The following is a 22,103-nucleotide window of genomic DNA, read 5'->3' as shown; positions in this document are numbered from 1 at the left end:
TATATGCCAAAAAAGGCTCCCCCTCACCTATTGTGTAAGAGCATTATCAACTTATTTGATCTTTGGGTGTTCAACATCAGTGCATTAAACTGTATTTCCTTGCATAAGCTCATTGTAATGCCTTGTGGATATCGTTCACACTACATCACTAGCTATTCAATTTCACAAACTTCTTATTCCTCCACCCATGAAGGAAAGTGTTGGGACATGTGGTTTACTTACTGTCCTATCAGTGCAAGCTCCTCCAAAACCCTACATTTAGGCAACAGATTTACTAGGAGGAACGGGAGGTGATGCTTGTGTTTGATTTTGCTCATATGTGGTACTTGGATGGGTATGTAAATGCATTTTTAAATATTTTTGAGTTTTTATTTTTTTTCTTGGATTAGGTGGGGACTGGATAACCCCTTTAATCCCTAAACATTTTAATGGAATCTCACAGCTGTCCTAGCCCTACTAATCTGCCACCGTGTATGTGTAGCAACATTTTCCTGCACTCTAACAAGCCCATTTATGTGGCTTAGCAATTGGTCAATTACTATAATATTAGCTTGGAATCTGCCCTCGCACTATGCAAGTTAGTGGTTGACTAGTTGGGGGGTGTCAGGTGTTGATTAGTCTGAACTAATCCTCCCAATAATCATGTAGCACCCCTTTGTGGGCATGTGTGACATGATTTGAAAGAGCTTCATGTCCATCTTCTCTCTGCAAATATTCTTCTTGCGCGCAATGTTCTACCTCCCTGGAAGTGCATAATGAAGCCAGGTGTACGTCCCCAGCTTCAGCAGCGCACTGTGCATTGCCTTGGTATGGAGCTCCTCCTCAATTATCCAGGTCTATTGTCACTGCTACCTCCCTTGGCATACACTAGGCGCCCATGAAGCTGGGGATATATCACCAGCTTTATTATGCATTATCAAGGAAGGAGAACATCATGCGCATGTGCGATATTTGCAAAATGCCAGCAGCAGTGTCACTTATGCAAATCATGTTGCTCATGCCCACAGGGGCATGCTTACATGGTTAGAAAAAAGATTGATTCAGAATAATCAATGCCTCCCCGACTAGCAAACCACTAATCTGCATAGTGCGAGCACAGCTTCAAACTTAATTTTTTTATTAATTTCACTAAGCCACATATGAAAGCTTGTTACAGTGCAGGGAAATCCTTCTATGCATAAATGGTAGCTGTTTTGGGAGGCTAGGGAAGCTGTTAGGTTCCCGTTAAGCCAAACATCATTGTTCCCACTCACTATGATCCCTGTTGTAAAAAAGATATTGAGACCTACACTTTAGAGATGACGAGGGTCACTGCACTTGGTTTCCCAGTGATCAATCATTTATCACTTACCCTATGGAATGTTGAAATATAATTAGTGTGAAACTCTTTTCTTTAAAACAGGAACAGCAAACAGTTATTTCCAATGAGGAATATAAGCTAATAACTAGTGGATTGACAGACCAGTGAGTGATTTAGAGGACTGAAGTTAGTTAAGTAACTAGGGCACTAAATACTTCTATTATGTAGTTGGAAACCAAAGGGATATTCTGCTTTCCCTCCTCGATTCCAAAAATCATTTCTTTTTTTATTCAATTCACCCAATTAATCCTATGTTTACATTGACTAAAACATTGTTAGACAAAATACTGTAAATTTGCCCAGTTGGAACAACGTTGTTGCTTCCTACAAAAATCTGATATGACTAAAGGCATTTTGACTGGACAACTATTATAGACAGATTAAAGGGTATCTAGCTAAGCATATAGCCTTGTAGAAGATATAGACTCTATAAAAAGTGCACTTTTGGTGTTCAATATCTGCCTCCGTTTTGTAGAAACTGAAGTTTAATCAAACATGCTAATAAGGGTGTTGAGAGCACAGTTGTCTTTCCAAAAGGCTCAGTGCACTGTTCCACACAGTGGTTTTTCATGCCCCCACCTTTATCATTTGTGATTGACAGCACAAGCTTCCCTGAGCTTTCTCTGCAGAAAGAGTTTACTCAAAACCTTTACATATTTTACAAGGGAATTATCCCCTACAATACTATGCCATTAGTTTATAGAGTTACTTTGAGCTGACAGACTCTAGCTAAACTACATAAACCAAAAATCTGCTGTGATTTCAGCATTACCCTCTTAGAAGTAAGTAATAAAATATTGCATTCAATATTCCCTCCTCCCCTCCCCAGAACAGTGAAGTTTCAGGTCAAATAAGAGCACTGCTGCTTAAAGTTTTACTTTCTGTGGACATTCAATGTCACCATGTTGAATACTAGTGAAAGATTTAGCAAGAACAGTCTTCTCCAACCAATGGTCTACAAACCACTTGTGGTTCTTGAGTCAACTGCATCTAGATCCCCAACTAGTGGCACCAGGTATGTCATAGTAATACTGAACTTGTGAAAAAAGTCATGCTCTTTGGCTATACCTTTTTTTTGAGTACAACAACTACAATACAATATGTCTACAAGTGTCTTAGAAGCTCAAAAATATTGGGGACTTCCGAACTAGGGAACTCCTAGGCTTCGTTCATATAACAACTAGGTTTAATTTGGCAGAATACGTAGAAAGGTTTTTCTGAAATATACCAATGTAGTAGGATACGATGCCAATTGGCTGTTTTTGTGAATAACATACAACTTGGTATGCTTCTTTTTATGAAATAGCCCAGCTCATTACACTCTTTAACAGCATTAAAAAAAGTAAACCAACATATTCCAGGCCAATGGAGGCCAAAAGGACCTTCTATGCTTTGAATGTGATGTGAACAAAGCTTACAGCTCACCTTTACTTGCTTCAAAGATTTTGGCCCAGAAGCTATAAACCCAACCCCACTATAGACATGTGTGGTCACTTAACCGAGCCAGTATGTATTCTATTTTCGAGGCTGGGGGTAAGTCACTGCCAGATACCTCTTGCAACGGATTATTTCCCTTGAGAAAATGATCTTTCTTTCCCAATACATCTGTTGTAACAATATTGGGAATTGGGAGGTTCCCATACATTGTGACAGATATCTTGCCTCACTAAAATTGGTTGGTTAGACCAGCTTCGTTCTTATTTAGAATGGTCAATAGAATTAGCCCCATTGTGCACAAAGACCCAAATGTTCAAAGAACAGACCTCAAAACTGCTCAAGAAATGATTACTCGCATCGGGAATTACCACATAAATTAATCTTTATTGTAATTATTTATATTGTCCATCTTGGATCATCAATGACAGCTTTCATTCTGACTTCATTTCTTGTCAATTCAAGACAGAAATATACAAGGAGAGTACAGTTACACATTACTGTACAGAAGAACTCTTCAGGAACGAGTGCTCTCTGGGTTAGTTTTAATATCCCACAAGACGATCCAATAAATAGAAAAAAAAATCTGTATGAAAGTGTTCACATTGAAAGAGGTTTTCAGTACATCAAGTGCTTTCAATTGTACATTTCATTCCTATGACACATTTTCAGATCTTCAGAGTGCACCTTATTAATGTCTGTGCAATACATATTTTCTTCGTGACAAATAAACCGGTTTGATTTGAGAGTCATTGATACTTACATATAAATAGGCAAAATGCTTTAGAAATGGAAATTGATTTATTTTTAAGATATTACTTGGACTAAATATACAGAATCATGTCTAACTTAATCAAACATCTTCTTTTGGCAGATATAGACAAATTCTTTGGAGACTTATAGTAAGAAGACTGAAGAAGACTATAGGTTTTTCCAACATATCACAACTTAAAACCTTTTAATTAAATGGGGTTACCTTCCCAGTATTTTATTTTACAAAAGGCTGAGAATGGGTTAAAAAAAATTGAATATGTCATACTCATCCCATCAATGCCCTGCCACCCTGTTACAATGCTCTCCAGTCTCTATTTACTATAGTTACATAGTTTCATAGGTTGAATAAAGACCTAGGTCCATCAAGTTCAACCTTCCTCCACCAAATTTTGTCTAATTTAACTGTAACCCACAATGTTACGTGCATGGAGGAAATCATCCAGCCCTTTTTTGAAATATATAGTGTCTGCCATCACTACCTCTTGTGGTAGGGCATTCCATAGTCTGATTGTTCTAACTGTTAAGAACCCTTTCCTATTTAGTTGCTGGAATCGCCTTTCTCCCACCCATAACGAATGCCTCTTGGTCCTTAGTATGGTGTTTAGAAGCAATAAGTCATGTGCTTGCCCTTTGTACTGACCACACAATATAGCAGTGACATTATGACATAGGGACATGTGACCACTGCAGATAATAATAATGAGTGCTTGTTTGCAGTTGTCACATATTTCCATGTCAAGATGTCATTTGTGCAGCAGGAAGTAAATACTGGCAAGAACTGGACAGTATTAAAAAACCCTCACAAGACAACCCCTTTAAAGTTGCTATATTATTCTTGTTTTTGGCTGACCACAGTCCTTGGCTATTTAGAGAGGAAAACAGCCATGGTTTTTTTAACATCTTGGTATCTATCTTGTATAAACATAGTCAGTGAAATAAGTATTGAACAAGTCACCAATTTTCTAAGTAAATATATTTCTAAAGTTGCTATTGATATGAAATTCTCACCAGATGTCGCTAACAACCCACTCAATCAACACAGGCAAAGAAATCGAATAATAGATGTCCATAAATTAAGTTATGTGTAATAATGAGAAATGACACAGGAAAAAAGTATTGAACACATAAAGAAAGAGAGGTGCAAAAAGCCATGGAAAGTCATGACACCAGCTGAAATCTATCAGTAATTAGAAAGCAATTCTGCCACTTTGTGAAAAATAATATCAGTTGGTTCAACTGGTGCGCTATAAAAAGGTATCTCATTACCAAGGTGCCACACAAAAAAACTCATGATGGGTAAAACAAATGAGCTGTCTAAAGACTTTCACAACCTTATTGTTATAAAACACACTGATGGCATTGGTTACAACTGAATTTCTAAACTACTGAAGGTTCCAGTGAGGGCTGTTGGGGCTATAATCCGGAAGTTGAAAGAACATAATTTCACCATAACCCGTCCACGACCAGGTGCTCTCCGCAAGATTTCAGACAGAGGAATGAAAATAATTATCAGAAGAGATGTCTAAGAGCCAAAGGCCACCTGCTAGGAGCTACAGAAAGACCTCAAATCAGCAGGTACAATTGTTTCAAAGAAAACTATAAGTAAGGCACTCAACCAAACTCACCACACAAGACTCCATTGCTGAACAAAAAGTATGTTCAAGTGAGTTTAAAGTTTGTGCAACAATATTTAGACAAGCCTAAGTAATACTGTGAGAATATAGTCTAGTCAGATGAGACCAAAATTGAGCTCTTTGGATGCCATAATGCACACCATATTTAGAGGCCAAAATGCACTGTATATCACCCGAAAAACACCATACCAACAGTGAAGTTTAAAGGTGAGAACATCATGGTGTGGGGATTTTTTTCAACATACGACACTGGCAAACTTCATTTAATTGAAGGAATAATGAATGGACAAATGTACTGAGACATTCTTGATAAAAATCTGCTGCCATATTTCAGCAATACAATGATCCCAAACACACAGCCAAGGGAACTCTCAATTGGCTTCTGAGTAGAGATGAGCGTTGTTCTACTCGAACTGTTCGCCAATCTCAAATTCGAGCTGTTTTGGGCGGTGTTCGAGCCGTTCGGCGAACACGAACAATTTGAGAAAAATTCGGCTGTTCGAGGTTATGTTCGATAACTGTTCGTGCACCAAAATCATAACTGGATTTTTTCTCAGTAATGATGAAAATTAATGTTAATACGCAGTTTGAGTGTACAGCGGGGTGGGGGGAGGGGCAGGGGATGGATCTCTGCAGGAACAATGAAGATCTCCATTTTTTTTTCTCTTTCCCGCATTTGCAGTGGGGAGGTGCAATCTGTCAGCCTATCAGCAGCGCACACACGGAGCGAAGTGCTTTTTTTCACACAAGCAAGGGCATGTGTCATTGGCAGTGTATGTCACATGTCCTTGCCCTATAAGACCAAGCCATTTTCCCCGTCGCCACCATTTTCTCACTGCTGCAGCTGCATGTTAGACGGCACCGCTGTTGCTGTGTGCGCTATACCTTGTTAATTTCAAGCCAATTTTCGCACAAATATACAGATAGCTTGGGAGTAGGGAATAGTTGTGATTGCAGTCCTTTTAAGGACTAGGTTACAGCATTTCCTACGACTTTTATCAGGGAGGTCTGTGCTCTTAAATAGATAGGTTGTGGGAGTAAAGACTAATTGTAATTGGAGTCCTTTTCAGGACTAGGTTACATCAGTTCCTATCAGTTTTTGCCAGGCAGGTCTGTGCCAGTGCTGTGCAAGTTTTTTTCACAGCATTTGGCTGAATCTAGCAAAGCTAATCCTTTTTGGCCTATTGCAGAGTGTGCTAGTCAGTGGAGTAGCCTATCTGTGTTGCAAGATATACCACCTGTGTATAGAATACCAATTTTTTTACTGCACCTAGTGAAGTAAAATCTTTTGGGCATAGCATCATTCTATTAGTCCATCTATACTGACCTCCATCAGGTTGCAAATTAAAACTAATTTTCATCTGCATCTACAGTACCTCTGAAAAAATATTTGGGCTTCTACCTGTGTGTGGGACTTGTTGTATTAGTCCATCTATACTGACCTCCATCAGGTTGCAAACTGAATATATATTTTTCCTGCATCTACCTCTGAAAAAATATTGGGCTTCTAGCTGTGTGTGGGTCTTGTTCTATTAATCCATCTATACTGACCTCCATCAGGTGGCAAACTGAATATAATTTTTTTCTGCATCTAGCTCTGAAAAAATATTTGGCCTTCTAGTAGTGTGTCGGACTTTCTCTATTAGTCCATCTATACTGACCTCCATCAGGTTGCAAACTCAATATAATTTTTTTCTGCATCTAGCTCTGAAAAAATATTTGGCCTTCTAGTAGTGTGTCGGACTTTCTCTATTAGTCCATCTATACTGACCTCCATCAGGTTGCAAATTAAAACTAATTTTTATCTGCATCTACAGTACCTCTGAAAAAATATTAGGGCTTCTAGCTGTGTGTGGGACTTGTTGTATTAGTCCATCTATACTGACCTCCATCAGGTTGCAAACTGAATATATTTTTTTCTGCATCTACCTCTGAAAAAATATTGGGCTTCTAGCTGTGTGTGGGACTTGTTGTATTAGTCCATCTATACTGACCTCCATCAGGTTGCAAACTGAATATATTTTTTTCTGCATCTACCTCTGAAAAAATATTGGGCTTCTAGCTGTGTGTGGGTCTTGTTCTATTAATCCATCTATACTGACCTCCATCAGGTTGCAAACTGAATATAATTTTTTTCTGCATCTAGCTCTGAAAAAATATTTGGCCTTCTAGTAGTGTGTCGGACTTTCTCTATTAGTCCATCTATACTGACCTCCATCAGGTTGCAAATTAAAACTAATTTTTATCTGCATCTACAGTACCTCTGAAAAAATATTTGGGCTTCTAGCTGTGTGTGAGACTTGTTGTATTAGTCCATCTATACTGACCTCCATCAGGTTGCAAACTGAATATATTTTTTTCTGCATCTACCTCTGAAAAAATATTGGGCTTCTAGCTGTGTGTGGGACTTGTTGTATTAGTCCATCTATACAGACCTCCATCAGGTTGCAAACTGAATATATTTTTTTCTGCATCTACCTCTGAAAAAATATTGGGCTTCTAGCTGTGTGTGGGTCTTGTTCTATTAATCCATCTATACTGACCTCCATCAGGTTGCAAACTGAATATAATTTTTTTCTGCATCTAGCTCTGAAAAAATATTTGGCCTTCTAGTAGTGTGTCGGACTTTCTCTATTAGTCCATCTATACTGACCTCCATCAGGTTGCAAACTGAATAAATTTTTTTCTGCATCTACCTCTGAAAAAATATTTGGCCTTCTAGTAGTGTGTCGGACTTTCTCTATTAGTCCATCTATACTGACCTCCATCAGGTTGCAAATTAAAACTAATTTTTATCTGCATCTACAGTACCTCTGAAAAAATATTTGGGCTTCTAGCTGTGTGTGGGACTTGTTGTATTAGTTCATCTATACTGACCTCCATCAGTTTGCAAACTGAATATATTTTTTTCCTGCATCTACCTCTGAAATAATATTGGGCTTCTAGCAGTGTGTGGGTCTTGTTCTATTAATCCATCTATACTGACCTCCATCAGGTTGCAAATTCAAAATAATTTTTTTCTGCATCTATCCCAGCCAATAGTTTTGGCCTAATACCACAGTTTGGCCACTCAGCTCTGCTCGGTTACCATCCATTGTTTTTTTGTGCAAACAACTCCAGAGTTGTGAATTAGTTAACCACCAAAATGAGTGGAAAAAGGCCTGCTGCTGGTGGAAAGGGGAATAGGCGTGTTGGGAAGGGGAAAAAAGGTTGTGTCCGTGGGGTAGGTGTTAAAGCAACAGTAACATCTGCAGAAGAAAGACCATCTTCCAGCCAAACTAAAATGTCTACTTCTTTTAGCGGACAATGTGATAAGATCCCTTTCTTACGGCCACGCCAATCGCTACAAATTCCAGATGAGGCACAAAAACAGCAGGTGCTTCAACGGATATCAAGTGCTCCTTTAAGTGGACTCTCCTCCACATCAACTTCAACATCACAAATACTCCAGTCCTCAAAGGTGTCACCCAAATCGCACTTGCTTCCTCACAGCTCCCAAATCTCCAGCTGCCCGTCTGAGTATGAGGTAGAACAGATGGTTGAGTCTGCAGAGCTGTTTACTCATACTATAGCCTGGGAATCAGAGGTCGACTCCAGCGCTTCTGTGAATCCAGACGAGGAAATGATCTGCACTGATGCCCAGAATCTTTATGAGTCGGATCCAGGACCAGACGCAGAAGGTTCTGACCATAATGTAGACCCTCATTCCCAAACTGTAACTCCTGTTGGTGGAGACAATGAGGAAGACGATGATAAGACTCAAATACCTGATTGGAGCGACAACTTTAGTTTTTTGTCAGGGCAGGAACAGGTTGGCTCTGAGGACGACGGGTGTGATCACGCACAGGGTGATGATGATGAGGTCGGAGATCCCACTTACTGTCAACCCACAGTCAGCCAAGAGATGAGGTCAGCAGAGGAGGCGGAGGAAGATGCTAGTGACGACGAGGTCAGGTTGCGCCTTCCTGGACAGAGACGTAGTACTGGAAGCACGTCAACAACTGCATCCTCAAACACAACTCTGCCTCTCACCACAAGTCGTGGTGGCTCTTCAGGTCGCATGGGTGCTAAGCCTTGCATAGCCTGGGCATTTTTTCAGATCGATAAAGATGACCCAACTCGTGTTATCTGTAACATTTGTCAGCAAAAGCTAAGTAGAGGCCAAAAAATACATAGTTTGAGTACTTCATGCATGAACCGGCACATGGACATGAAGCATAAGTTGCAGTGGGAAGCTCAGTGTGCTACAATGCGGCCTAGCCGGCCGGGCCAACCACCGTCTGCCATATCTTGTGCATCCGCGGCCTCTTCATCCTCTGTGACTGGGGGGACAGCAGTCACACCTGTTTTGGGGCGCAGACCTGCCACCTCTTTACCCGCAACAGCCAGCGTGATTGGCAGATCATCATTTTCTTTGGCGGTGGTAACACCAGCTGGTGTTGAGCGCTGTCCGACATTGATAGCACCACCTTTGGATCAAGGCAACCTAACATGTCCGCCTGCATCTTCCTCACAGACCGGCAGTTTGCCGGGGACACCCTTATCAACCCCGTCTAAGCACAATAGCCAGCCCTCAGTCCCTCAGATGTGGACAAGTAAAACACCATTTCCTCCTAGCCATGAGAAAGCTAAGAGGTTGAATTTCACCATCTGCAAGCTCTTGGCTACAGAAATGCTGCCTTTCCGCCTGGTGGACACAGAGGATTTTCGAGACCTTATGTCCGTCGCAGTGCCCCAGTACCAGATGCCCAGTCGGCACTACTTCTCAAAGAAAGGTGTGCCTGCGCTCCACCAGCATGTCGCACATAACATCACCGCTTCTTTGAGAAACTCTGTGTGTGACAGGGTGCATTTCACCACAGACACTTGGACGAGTAGGCATGGACAGGGGCGTTACATGTCGCTGACTGGGCACTGGGTAACTATGGTGACAGCAGGACAAGGGGCTGCTGTCCAAGTCTTGCCGTCCCCACGAGTTGTGCGTCAATCCTCTTTATGTCAAAGTTCCTCCACTGCTTCTGCCTCCTCAACCTCCTCTCGGTCTTCCACCTGCACCCAAAGCCTGTCTGGTCATGCCACAAGCTTTCTAACTGCGCAGAAGGGATCCTGCACACCTCCTTACTATGCTGGCAGTAGGGCTCAACGTCATCAGGCGGTTTTTACATTGAAATGTCTGGGAAATGTGAGTCACACAGCTGAGGAGTTGTGGTCAGCTCTGGAGAACCAATTTCATGAATGGTTGTCTCCACTGGACCTGAAACCAGGGAAGGCCGTGTGCGACAATGCTGCAAACCTGGGTGCGGCCCTTCGCCGGGGCAATGTCACACACGTGCCTTGTATGGCTCACGTGTTGAACCTGGTTGTCCAGCAATTTTTAGCCCACTATCCCAGACTAGATGGCCTTCTGCAGAGGGCACGGTCGCTGTGTGCTCACTTCCGCCGTTCGCATCCCGCAGCTCAGTGACTTACATCTCTACAGAAGTCGTTGGGCCTGCCACTTCACCGGCTAAAATGCGATGTGCCTACCCGGTGGAATTCAACTCTGCACATGTTGCAGCGACTGTGGCAGCACCGACAAGCCCTGGTGCAATACGTTCTGACGTATAGCCTGGGCCAACGAGATTCAGAGGTGGGGCAAATCACGCTGGAGGAGTGGTCTCAGATCAGGGACCTATGCACCCTTCTGCACAGTTTTGAAATGGCGACGAAGATGTTTAGTGCTGACGATGCCATTATCAGCATGACTATTCCGGTGATTTACATGCTGGAGCACATGTTAAACAGAATTCGGAGTCAGGTGGTGGCACAAGAGGAGGTGGAGGAAGTAGAGGAGGAGGAGTTGTATGCGGAAGGGCTAACATCTGCAAGGTCCAGACGGTCGGCAGCACCAAGGCGGCAGGCATGTGAGGGTGGAGGAGATGGTTTTACCAGGGCGCATGGTAGCAGCCAAACTAGTGAGGAAGGTGCAGGAGCCCAGGAAGAAGTGGAGGACGAACTGATGGAAGACTCATCAGATGAGGGAGACCTTGATCACATTTCTGTTGTGCGAGGTTGGGGGGAGAGGACAGAGGAAGGAAGCATGATTGTTACCTCGCCACCAACACAACAGGGACTTGGTGCTCCTGGATGCGCAACACACATGAGTGCCTTCTTGCTGCACTACCTGCAACATGACCCTCGAATTGTGAGAATTAGAAATAATCCTGACTACTGGGTTGCCACACTGTTAGATCCCCGGTACAAAAGTAAATTTGCAGAAAATATTCCTGCCATAGAAAGGGATGCACGCATGCAGGAGTATCAGCAGAGACTGTTGCAGAATCTTACATGTGCTTTTCCACAAAATACCAGTGGTGCACGTAGTGAATCTCACAGTTCCACCTTTCTAACCGTGGGACCGTCAAGTGTTCAGCACTCAAACCGTAACAGAACCACAGTATCTGCTGGTAACATCAATTTTGCGGAATCATTTCACCACTTTTTTAGCCCATCCTTTGCAAGGCCACAGGAGACAAGAAGTCTGACACATAGTCAACGCCTAGAGACGATGGTACAGGAGTATCTCCAAGTAAACATTGAAGCCACGACTGTGTCACTGGACCCTTGCTCTTTTTGGGCTTCCAATCTGGATAAATGGCCGGAGCTAGCCACTTACGCCTTGGAGATCTTGTCATGCCCCGCAGCCAGCGTTCTGTCTGAACGTGTGTTCAGCGCTGCTGGTGGTGTGCTGACAGATAAGCGCACGCGGCTCTCCACTGATAATGTAGACAGACTCACGTTCATAAAGATGAACAAATCATGGATCCGAAACGACTTTTCTACCCCTGTGTCATCCTGGGGAGAGTAAAAGCTTGATGACTGGTTAAAATCACCCTACCAACCGTTTTAAGCTTTCAAATTACTAATCATGTTTATCTGTATCTTGACTGGAAAATAATTTGGGCTTTGTAGCAGTGTGCAGCACTGATCCTATTAGGCCATCTATATTAAAGCTTCACCAGATTTAAAATTAAAAATAATTTTTAGCTGCATCTAGCCCGGAAAATAAATTTGGGGCTCCGAGATGCGCAAGGCACATAAGTGCCTTCTTGCTGCACTACCTGCAGAATGACCCTCATATTGTCAGAATTCGAAGTAATCATGACTACTGCGTTGCCACACTCTTAGATCCCCCAAACTTTTCGATCAACCTTTTCATTTTAATAAAGACCAAAAAAATGGTCATTTTTGAAATTATAAGCATTAGCAGGTTGTTAGAAACTGAAATCAAACAGTTTTCAACTCAAAACTTTATTCTAGGTGATGTTACATTTTCACATAGGACCCCTTGTTCGAAAGGAGCTTCTGAACTCTCTCGTCCATTGAATTTGTCAGGTTTTGGATGGTTTCTGCTTCAATTGTTTTGCATGAGGACAGAATACCCTCCCAGAGCTGTTGCTTAGATGTGAACTGCCTCCCGCCATCATAGACACTCCTTTTAATGATGCTCCAAAGGTTCTGAATGGGGTAGAGGTCAGGGGAGCATGGGGGTCACACCATAAGTTTGTCCCCTTTTATGCCCATATCAGCCAGAGATGCAGATGTTTTATGTGCAGCATGAGATGGTGCATTATCATGCAGAAAAATGATCTTGCTGTGAAATACACGGTTCTTCTTCTTGAACCATGGCAGGAAGTGCTGTTTGAGAAAATCCACATACATTATGGAGTTCATCTTTAGCGCCTTCAGGGATCCTAAAGGGGCCGACAATCTCTCTCCCCATGATTCCAGCCCAAAACATTACTCCACCTCCTCCTTGTTGGCGCTGTAGCCGTGTTTGCGTGGGGTGTCCATCAACCAGCCATCCTCCACTCCATCCATCTGGACCATCGAGCGCTGCACGGCACTCATCCGTGAACAAAACAGTTTTGAAATCAGTCTTCATGTAATGTTTGGCCCACTGGAGCCGTTTCTGCTTGTGTGAAGTGGATAGAGGAGGTCGACAGGATGGCGCATGCACAGCTGCAAACCTCTGAAGGACCCTGCATCTTGTTGTTCGGGGGACGTTGGAGGCACAAGCAGCTTCAAAAACTTGTCTGCTGCTATGACAAGGCTTTTTTGCCGCTGCTCTTTCAACCTGACGTAATTGCCTGTAGGAAAGAGTCCTCAATTTGCCCTTATCAGCACGCACACGTGTGTACTGTGAATCAGCTACATACTTCTTGATTTCCAAGACACTTCATCCTGATCATCGCACAATGTTGATTGTAGTCATGCCTTGACCTAAACACTCCACAATTTGTTGCTTCTCAGCAGCCGACACATCCTTTTTCTTTCCCATTTTGGCAGAAAATGTAGGCTGCTTAATAATGTGAGAGAGCCTTCTTAAGTAGTCTTGCCTTTCATTGGACACACCTGCCAAACTAATTAGCACAGGTGTCTGCAATTGCTTACAGTGATATAAAGAGCCCTGACACACATCACCATCAATGAGTTTAACTGACAAACAAACAAATTCTTCCCTTATCACTCCTAAACACTTTTTGCATAATAATTTGGAACGCAGTGTACATGTGCTTTTCCACAAAACACCAGTGGTTCACGTAGTGAATCTTACAGTTCTAACTTGCCAACCGTGGTCTGTATGGAGTTGTTCAATAAAGGGCCCAAAATTAAGATAACATAGATGGGAGAGGTCTCTATGAATAGGAATTCCTAAGTATTTGATACCCTGTGAGGGCCAGGCAAAGGGAAAGTTGGACTGGATGGAATCCTATATGGATTTGGGGAGGGAGACATCGAGGGCCTCAGACTTTGCTGCATTGATTTTAAAATTTTACCATGTAACAAAGTGATCTATTTCAGCCTTAACAGCATGGATGGATATATGTGATTGAGTGATATATACTAGGACATCATCAGCAAATAGAGAGCACTTGTACTCGGTGCCTCCCACCTCAATCCACCTAATATTGGGGTTATGGCGAATTGATGAGAGCAGGTGCTCCGTCACTAGGATGTATAAGAGAGGGGACAGAGGACATCACTGCCTTGTCCCATTGGTGATTGTGAAAGGTGATGAAAATGTTCTGACGCACCCCCTGGGCCTTGGGACACCCGGAGCCGGACCCTTTTTGGTGGATGCTGGTGGTTGTAGTCTTCATGGCGGCGACCCGGTTCCGTGGCTCAGGGCGGTCAAACCAGTGGCGGAACTATTTATGTGGTTTTGATGTTTAAATGTCCGACTACGCCACCCGTGGATTGCGGTCAGAGTGAACCGCCGCTACAGGGCAGACCGCTGAGGCTGGTGTTGTGGGTGCAGCAGAGCGTAGCATAACTCCCCACGGGAGGAGTATAGCCTCAGGGCAGTGTATGCGGAGGATGGGGGTGATGGTGCAGGGCAGCAGCAGTAACGACACGGAGTCAGTGATGCAGTTCAGGGCCTTTACTCACAGTTCTTATTATCCAGACCACGTCTGCAGGTAACAGCTGCCCACGTCGTAATGTGCTCACCAGGTGAGGGGCTCAGACAACTCCCAGATAACTTTGGAGCACTTCACAGGACCCCCTTTGTGTGTCCTTTGTCTGGCCTTTCTTACCAACACTTCTGTCCGGCTGCCTCGGGCCTCCTCTTGGTAAACTTGGCGCCAGTTTCCCTGACCCTATGTGGTGCCTTCCTAGCGGGTGTAGCGAGGGGCTGCGCCACATAAAATGTCAGAGCCTCCGGTTTCTAGCTGAGGGTTGTTTCCTGCCTCCACTAGTTCGGGGACCGGTCTCCCCCTTTGGCCTGACCCCTCCACGCAGGTGGATTCGGGCGTGCGGTGGCGACTCGCCCGTCCGCACCCCTGGGATCCCTTCATTCCTCGTTCCTGGAGCCTTCTCCGCTCCTCTTCCTTCCTTCTCCCTCTTCCAGGCCTGGGCCTCTGTTACTAGGCCCGCCTCCGGAGCAGAGCTCATTAAGAGCCCCTGCTCCCTGCCACTTCTGCTCAGACTTCTCTGCACTGAACTAAGATGGTGCCCACCTTTTATACTCCCTTCTCAATGCACCCAGGAACTGCTTCCTCCCTGCTCCTGCACTACAGGGTTCCCCTTCCTCAGTGTTCCCTCCCCCCACTCCAGCCAGGGACAGGGACTGTCGTGCCCATCTCAGGGGCATATTGGTCGCCCTGCCCCACGGCAATGTGGTGTAATGCATGCAGGTGTCGGGTCCTGATCCCACTCCATCCTTACCTGAGAGTGAGATATCACACCTCTGGGTGAGGTGCAATACGTCTGTAGCAACCGAGCCCTCAGGGTGCTACAGTTCCATTTATCTTCAGCCTAGGTGACGTATTGCGATACAGGGCCGTGATTTTGGCTATAAAAGGGTCCCCTAGACCCCTACCCCAAGCTTTTTAAGAGAATCATATATGGCGTGCCAGGAGACTCTATGGAATGCTTTCTCAGCATCCAACGAGAGTATCTAATTACAAATTTTTAACTGCATCTAGCCCAGGAAATACTTTGTGCCTAGTAGCAGTGTCTGCTAGTCAGCGGATTATCCCGGCTGTTAAGCAAGCTGCACCACCTGTAGTTTAGACACTTAATTTTTTCAAAGGAAATGCTTCGGGACCATGGGATACTTAGTGAAGAGCATCAGGAGGCACCCCAAGGCATAGGGGCTGGGACTGGCAGTAGGATGCCTTGCGGGGGACAGCCGAGCTCGATCCTTATAAAAGCTTTTTAACTGCAGCAGCTTTAGTGGACGCTACTGGAGCTGGAATTACAGCGGCTGCTGGCATGAGACTTGCCCTCCAATAGATCCTTGTAAATGGATTTAAAGTGTATTCATTCAAATTAGAGAGACAATTTAAATTAAAAAGCTTAGAGCTGCCTCCACCACAGGGGGGCTCGCTCGACCCACCAGCGGACAGGCACCAGTATTGGGAGAGGGGGGCTGGCCGTCAGGGTTCACCGCGGCTCTGGCACAAACCCGGCGACACGGAGGTGGCACGGGCAGGAGCGGACTGGCCGTGTCGGCTTCTCACTTTTTGGATTTTAGAAGGGCATGACATGCCTATATCTGTGTCTCCCCCTCCTTTTACTCCTCCACCTCTTTTATTTTCGCATGACGATATGTACTTGTCACTTTTCCATGTGTTAGTTATGTCTTCTGAGCAGTTTGTCAGCTTTTGGACACCTTTGAAGGTGTTTTCTATGTGTTTCTATGTGTTTTTGTTTGCCTGCCATTGGTTTTAACGGTGTTCGAAGGTGTTCGACGAACAGTTCGACGAACAGTTCGACGAACACACGGGTGTTCGACGAACCGAACCGAACTCAAACACTACGGGGGTGGCTCAACACTACTTCTGAGAAAGAAAATAAAGCTGATAGAATGGCCGAGCCGATCACTTGACCTGAATCCAATAGAAAATTTATGGAAGGAACTAAAGCTCAGAGTTCATAAAAGGAGCCCATTGAACCTTCAGGATTTGAAGAGTGTGTGGAAGAATGGGCCAAAATCACACTTAGGCAATGCACATGACTAGTTTCTCCATAAAGAAGACGTCTTGAAGCCTTTTGTGAAGGCTTTAGTACAATGTAATAATTACATTTCAGTAAGCGTGTTCAATACTTTTTCCCTGTGTCATTTCTTATTATTACACGTAACTTAATTTATGGACATTTATGGTTTGAATTCTTTTATTTACCTGTGTGGATTGGATTGGTTGTCACTAACATCTGGTGAGAATTTAATGTCAATAGCACCTTTAGAAATATATTTACCTAGAAAATTGGTGACGTGTTCAAAACTTATATAACCTGTTGTATTTTATTTTTTTTGTAAATAATATTTTCTACTGTTTTACGAAGATTATAGAATCACAGACACCTTGATTGCAAACTTAAAAAAAATTACAAAATGTGTTGCGGAAACCATAAATGAATGTAAAGACTGAATGAGATAACTAAAAAGTAGCTGTTATATTTCATAAAAAATACCTGATTCATTGCCATGTCTGGTACTGTTGCTCAACCATGTGCACATGTTTGTGCTTTTTATCTCATACAACACAATTACCAGAAATGAGTCACACAGTGCTATATTTGGAAAAAGATAACTTAGTAAAGAAGTGATGGTACATGCATGATTGTGAGAACATTCATAAGCTCATGTAACTCCCATAATTGTTGGAATGGCCATAAGTGCATCTTTTCATTACAATTAATTCCAAGACCTGACATTTTTCTGTGTCCTGTCTCCCACATCACTACTAATATGACATTTATGAAATGTCTGTTTAACATGTCAGTAAATTGTCTTATCTAAATATGAATTAATTAGAAATAACTGATACACTTTTAAATAAAGTCAACATTGGAGATGATTGAATCTTTTGAAATTCACATCCAACAGTTTTGTTAAATTATTTCCATAAATTCGATCAATGGCAAATCGATTTACAGTGAATCAAAAATGCATTATAAAGTCTCCTAAGACTGTATCCAACCCTTTGGTTACTCACGTGTCTCAGCTTAGGCGTTGGACCGGTTTGATTTCACAATGACAGGTTCCCTTTGTGCTAGGCCATATTGGGTTATTGTGGTAACCCGGCAAAAACCTCTGATATAATCAGCCTAGTCCTTTGAAAGCTGGTTTAAGCAGCCATATGCTGTCTGAGTATTGAGATAGCATTCTTATCAGCAAACATGTGCTTTTAAGGTTTCACTAAACTTAAGCTCCAACTGCTTGCAGAATTATCTCCTGCTGCTCCTGATTTTCATTCAACTACCAGCATTTATTTGCAAGCTAAGTAAAGATTAACTAAGTGTAGTGCACACCTATCTTTTATAATCAAGATTCCAGATTATCAATTGTTTTGGAGATGTTTACGCCTCAATCACTGCAATCAAGGTAATGCATCACAGTTCATCCAGTTTGCCTATATATTTCTGCTATTTATGTGGGAACCTAACATCTGCAAGAACCAGTTGCCAATACTTCACTGCTATCCTGTGGATAACCATTACTTAGCTCTAAATTCCTACTGTATTTGCATACATCTCTGCTGAAAACCATAAACCACAAGCCAATTACTAGATTATATGTCTATTACTCCTGTTTCTAATCACATCTCTGCAAACATGAATCAGTTGACATTACATTATTGCCATCCTGCTATCAACTGCATTCCTGCTGGAAAATATTAGACTGCACATACTTCTCGATTATCCCTCTGATTAAATGCATCCATACGGGAAGATATAAAATTCCTTTACATCTTCTGTCCTCAAGTGTAACCTGGCTCTGCTTCATCTGGTGCTTCATGCTCTTCTTGGCGTCTGATGCCCTGCATGACCCAATGTCTTTGTTCTTGCTGATCCAAATGCCATCCAGATATATCTCTCTACTGCTCAATCACCTCCGGCCCATGTTGCTCGACATGACTTATCTCATAGAGCATCCACCTCACCAGATAAGCCTTTAACACATTTTAAGCCTAATGATGCAAATACAACCTTAGTAAGTTGACCAAAGTGACCTCAACGTATGTGGTTATGGGGAAATGTATGGTAACCCATAACTGTTAACTGTTTGTTCCTCCCAAACTAATCTAAACTGATGTGTTGTCACGCACACTGTCTGTAGCTGTTCACTATCTGTCTTGTTCATTGTTTTATGGCTTTCTCTACCTATTTTTGAGACTAAACTATGAGCTGTGAGTTCCTCTCTAGATTCGCATCAAACTGGCTGATGAACGTCCTGCTTCTGCTTTGGTATGATAGTCCCTCCTAAATGACTGGGCTCTACCATTGAATGTGATAATTGCAAATAGAGATGAGTGGATCAATCCATCGTGGATTGACTTTGAGTCAAATTTCCTGAAATTCCTAGTTTCATTCAAATTCAAACACTTTTAGATTCAATTGGCAAAACAAAACTTGCCTGGCAACTTTTCCCACAAAAAACAAAGGGAATGTTATTTCAGCGTCTGGTAAAATAATTCTTTCTCTATTTTTTGTCCATTAAAAACTTGCAAAAATTACAATGGCTGCATAGACAGGGCAGGGGAGCAAGACGCGTTTCGAACGCTCACTTGTGTTCTTTATCACAGAGGCTAGAAGCTGTGATAAAGAACGCAAGTGAACGTTCGAAACGCGTCTTGCTCCCCTGCCCTGTCTATGCAACCATTGTAATTTTTGCAAGTTTTTAATGGACGAAAAATAAAGAAAGAATTATTTTACCATACGCTGGAACAATAATCCCTTTTTTTAGCATATTCTGGTGTGGATCCACCTGGTTCCGTGCAAGCTGGATTATAAGTACTGGGTGAGGTGGATTTCTTTTTATTACATGTGAACTTTTCCCACACCTCTCCATAATGCCCTGCAACTATGACATCTAACAGATTCATACCTTGTACAGTGGTGGTCAGTACCTGTGACAATCACAGATCAGCAATTCCCAGGTGAGCACAGTTTGTACGGCAGAGTAAATTTCCATCTCTAGAGTCACTGAGTAAGTCTCTATCTTCTATAGAGCGTAAGCTCTTATGAGTAGCAGAATCCTCTCTCTTTTCTGCAGTGTATAAGCTCTTAGGGTCAGTATGGTTTTCAACCTCTGCTGTAGAGAGTGTAAGCTCATATTGCCAGCGGGATTCTTTCTTCCTCTCTCTCCTCTCCGCTACATATATTTTCTGAACAAGTACAAACTTTCCAGTATTGAGACTCATGCAAATTTATTTATTTTCTCGGACAATTTTACAAAGTCGGCAAATTCGAATTTCAATAGATCGGCTTATCTCTAATTGCAAAGCAATATGCAGACGTCCGCTGGGCTGAACTTAAGGTCATGTGAGACTTTAATGGCTGATGCAATCTTCTGCAATGTGTGGATTGGTGGTGGCTATTTTAGATGATTTGCGAAAAGGAAATCGCAAATTGTTTAAATTTGCCTAATTCAGTGAATTTCTAAAAATTTGACAAATTTAATCTGCTCATCTCTAGTCACCTGAATTCAGACCCATCTCTTTATACCTTTTGAAATATTTAATTAAAATTAAATAATAAAAAAAATATTTTGCGAAAAAATGAACGTTTATTATGTAAATTTACACAATTTTTTTTATCTTTTATAGACCACAGAAAGGAAAAGGTGTGCAATGACAATGGCATTTTGTTAATTTTGTGACATAATATAGTAAAACAGTATTATGTACTACATATTGTAGCGTTCAATTTTGTATTTGTTCAAATCTATCACAAGACTGTACATGAATAAAAGGGCAAAATGGTCTCTACCACACTTTTAGGATAATTCAAAGGAAATATAATATGTTGAATGTTTTAAAAATCTGAAACCTGAGCTCTGTTAGGCCATATTCCCATCATGAGTTTTTGGTGAGTTTTTGATGTTGCAGATTTTCTGCACCTATTAAGTAAATTAGGTTATTTGTGTTTTTTTTCAATCCATTTTTTGAGCGCTTTTTTGCATGCGTTTTTATTGCGTTTTTGACGCTGTGCATTTGTCTCTGGTCCTGACATGCTTTAAATAAAGTTGCTTTCTGTTTGATAATTCCTGCCATTTGTCTTTTTTATGGAAATAGTCAGGTGCAGAATATATGCATTCTTGATGCGTTTCCGCAGCAGAAATGCACTAAAGATGCATGTGCGTTTTTTACCTGCGGATTTTCCGCATCTAATGCAACTCTATGGAAAAATCTGCTCGCAAAACTCAGCATACCCGCAAGAGAAATTGAAATTTGGGGATTAGAAACAAGCACTGCAGGTCATTTTATGGTGAGTAAAAAAGAAGCACAGTGGGCATGAGATTTCTATAAATACCATCCACTTTACTGGAACTGTAAGACGCTGCGTTTTGGATGGAGTGAAAATATGCAGCATAAAAAACTCACCAAAAACTCATTGTAGACACACAGCCTGATTAATGAAATACACGGTTGTATTTTTTTAGGCACTATATAGTTCTGCTATTCAACATATGGTATTATTTGGATAGTGAAAAAGCACTTTATAGAAGTTTTTTTTTTAAGACTAATGCGACTGTATAATTTCCATTTCTTACATATAGTCTAATTTTCCTAATAAGTTTCCTTTGCTTTAAAAAAAATAAGATTACAAAAATTATAAAAATATGTGCAATGGAACCCAAAGATTAGAAAAATTGCTTAGATACCATCTTTAGATGTTTTATGAATAACACGTTTTATTTTCAAAGATTCAAATAATCATCCTTTTCTCAATACTGTAAGTAAAGAACAAAACAACATGTACATGTCCATCATATTTACACAATGTTCAGCAGACTAACGTTTCGAAACAATATTTAAGGTGAAATCCATCCAAAAATAATGTAACCACTTGCCATAAAATTACAGTGTGTTAGAAGATCACATCGATGGAATACTCAACCTCAAACCTTGGTCAATTTTCAAAATCATGGAGGACCCAAACATCTTTAAAAGCCTAGAATGGTTTTCTTTAGAGAACCACAAACACTTCATTATTCAAATCATTGATAGTCTTAACTCAAAGATCCCATCAATGAATTTGTACATTTGGAATAGATAGAAACACCAATATAATGGGTAATCCACGTTAGTTATATACTGTATGGTGAATATGTACAGAAGACACATACAAACCACATACACACATATACTATATAATATATATTATATATATTATATATTGAAATACACAACTGTATATAACTACAGGATAATGGACAAGCAAAAAAAATCTACAGATTTTCTCAACATTATATATAAACTTGACATTTATAATAATGTTGCTAAGGTTGAAAATCTTAATTGCACTTACAAAGTTGAAGGATATCTATAAATAATAGATGATTGTAGTAACAGAACCAAAACTTAAAATCTCCAAATATGAAAACAATTACGGTGATTGAGGGTTAA

The 22,103-nt window shown here is 41.7% G+C and overlaps 1 protein-coding gene across 2 annotated transcripts in view; it reads right to left on the bottom strand.

Annotated features, from left to right (window-relative positions):
* Positions 1-22,103, bottom strand: part of NCAM2 (neural cell adhesion molecule 2) — a 578,411-nt gene that overhangs the window by 35,878 nt on the left and 520,430 nt on the right. The gene's annotated exons all lie outside the window — the stretch shown is intronic.

Source organism: Phyllobates terribilis, unplaced genomic scaffold (genome assembly GCF_046119375.1).
Source record: "Phyllobates terribilis strain yellow unplaced genomic scaffold, ASM4611937v1 Scaffold_2__4_contigs__length_985480577, whole genome shotgun sequence".
Classification (NCBI taxonomy): domain Eukaryota; kingdom Metazoa; phylum Chordata; class Amphibia; order Anura; family Dendrobatidae; genus Phyllobates; species Phyllobates terribilis.
The sequence above is the reverse complement of the archived record's forward strand: the minus strand, read 5'-3'. Positions and strand labels throughout refer to the sequence as shown.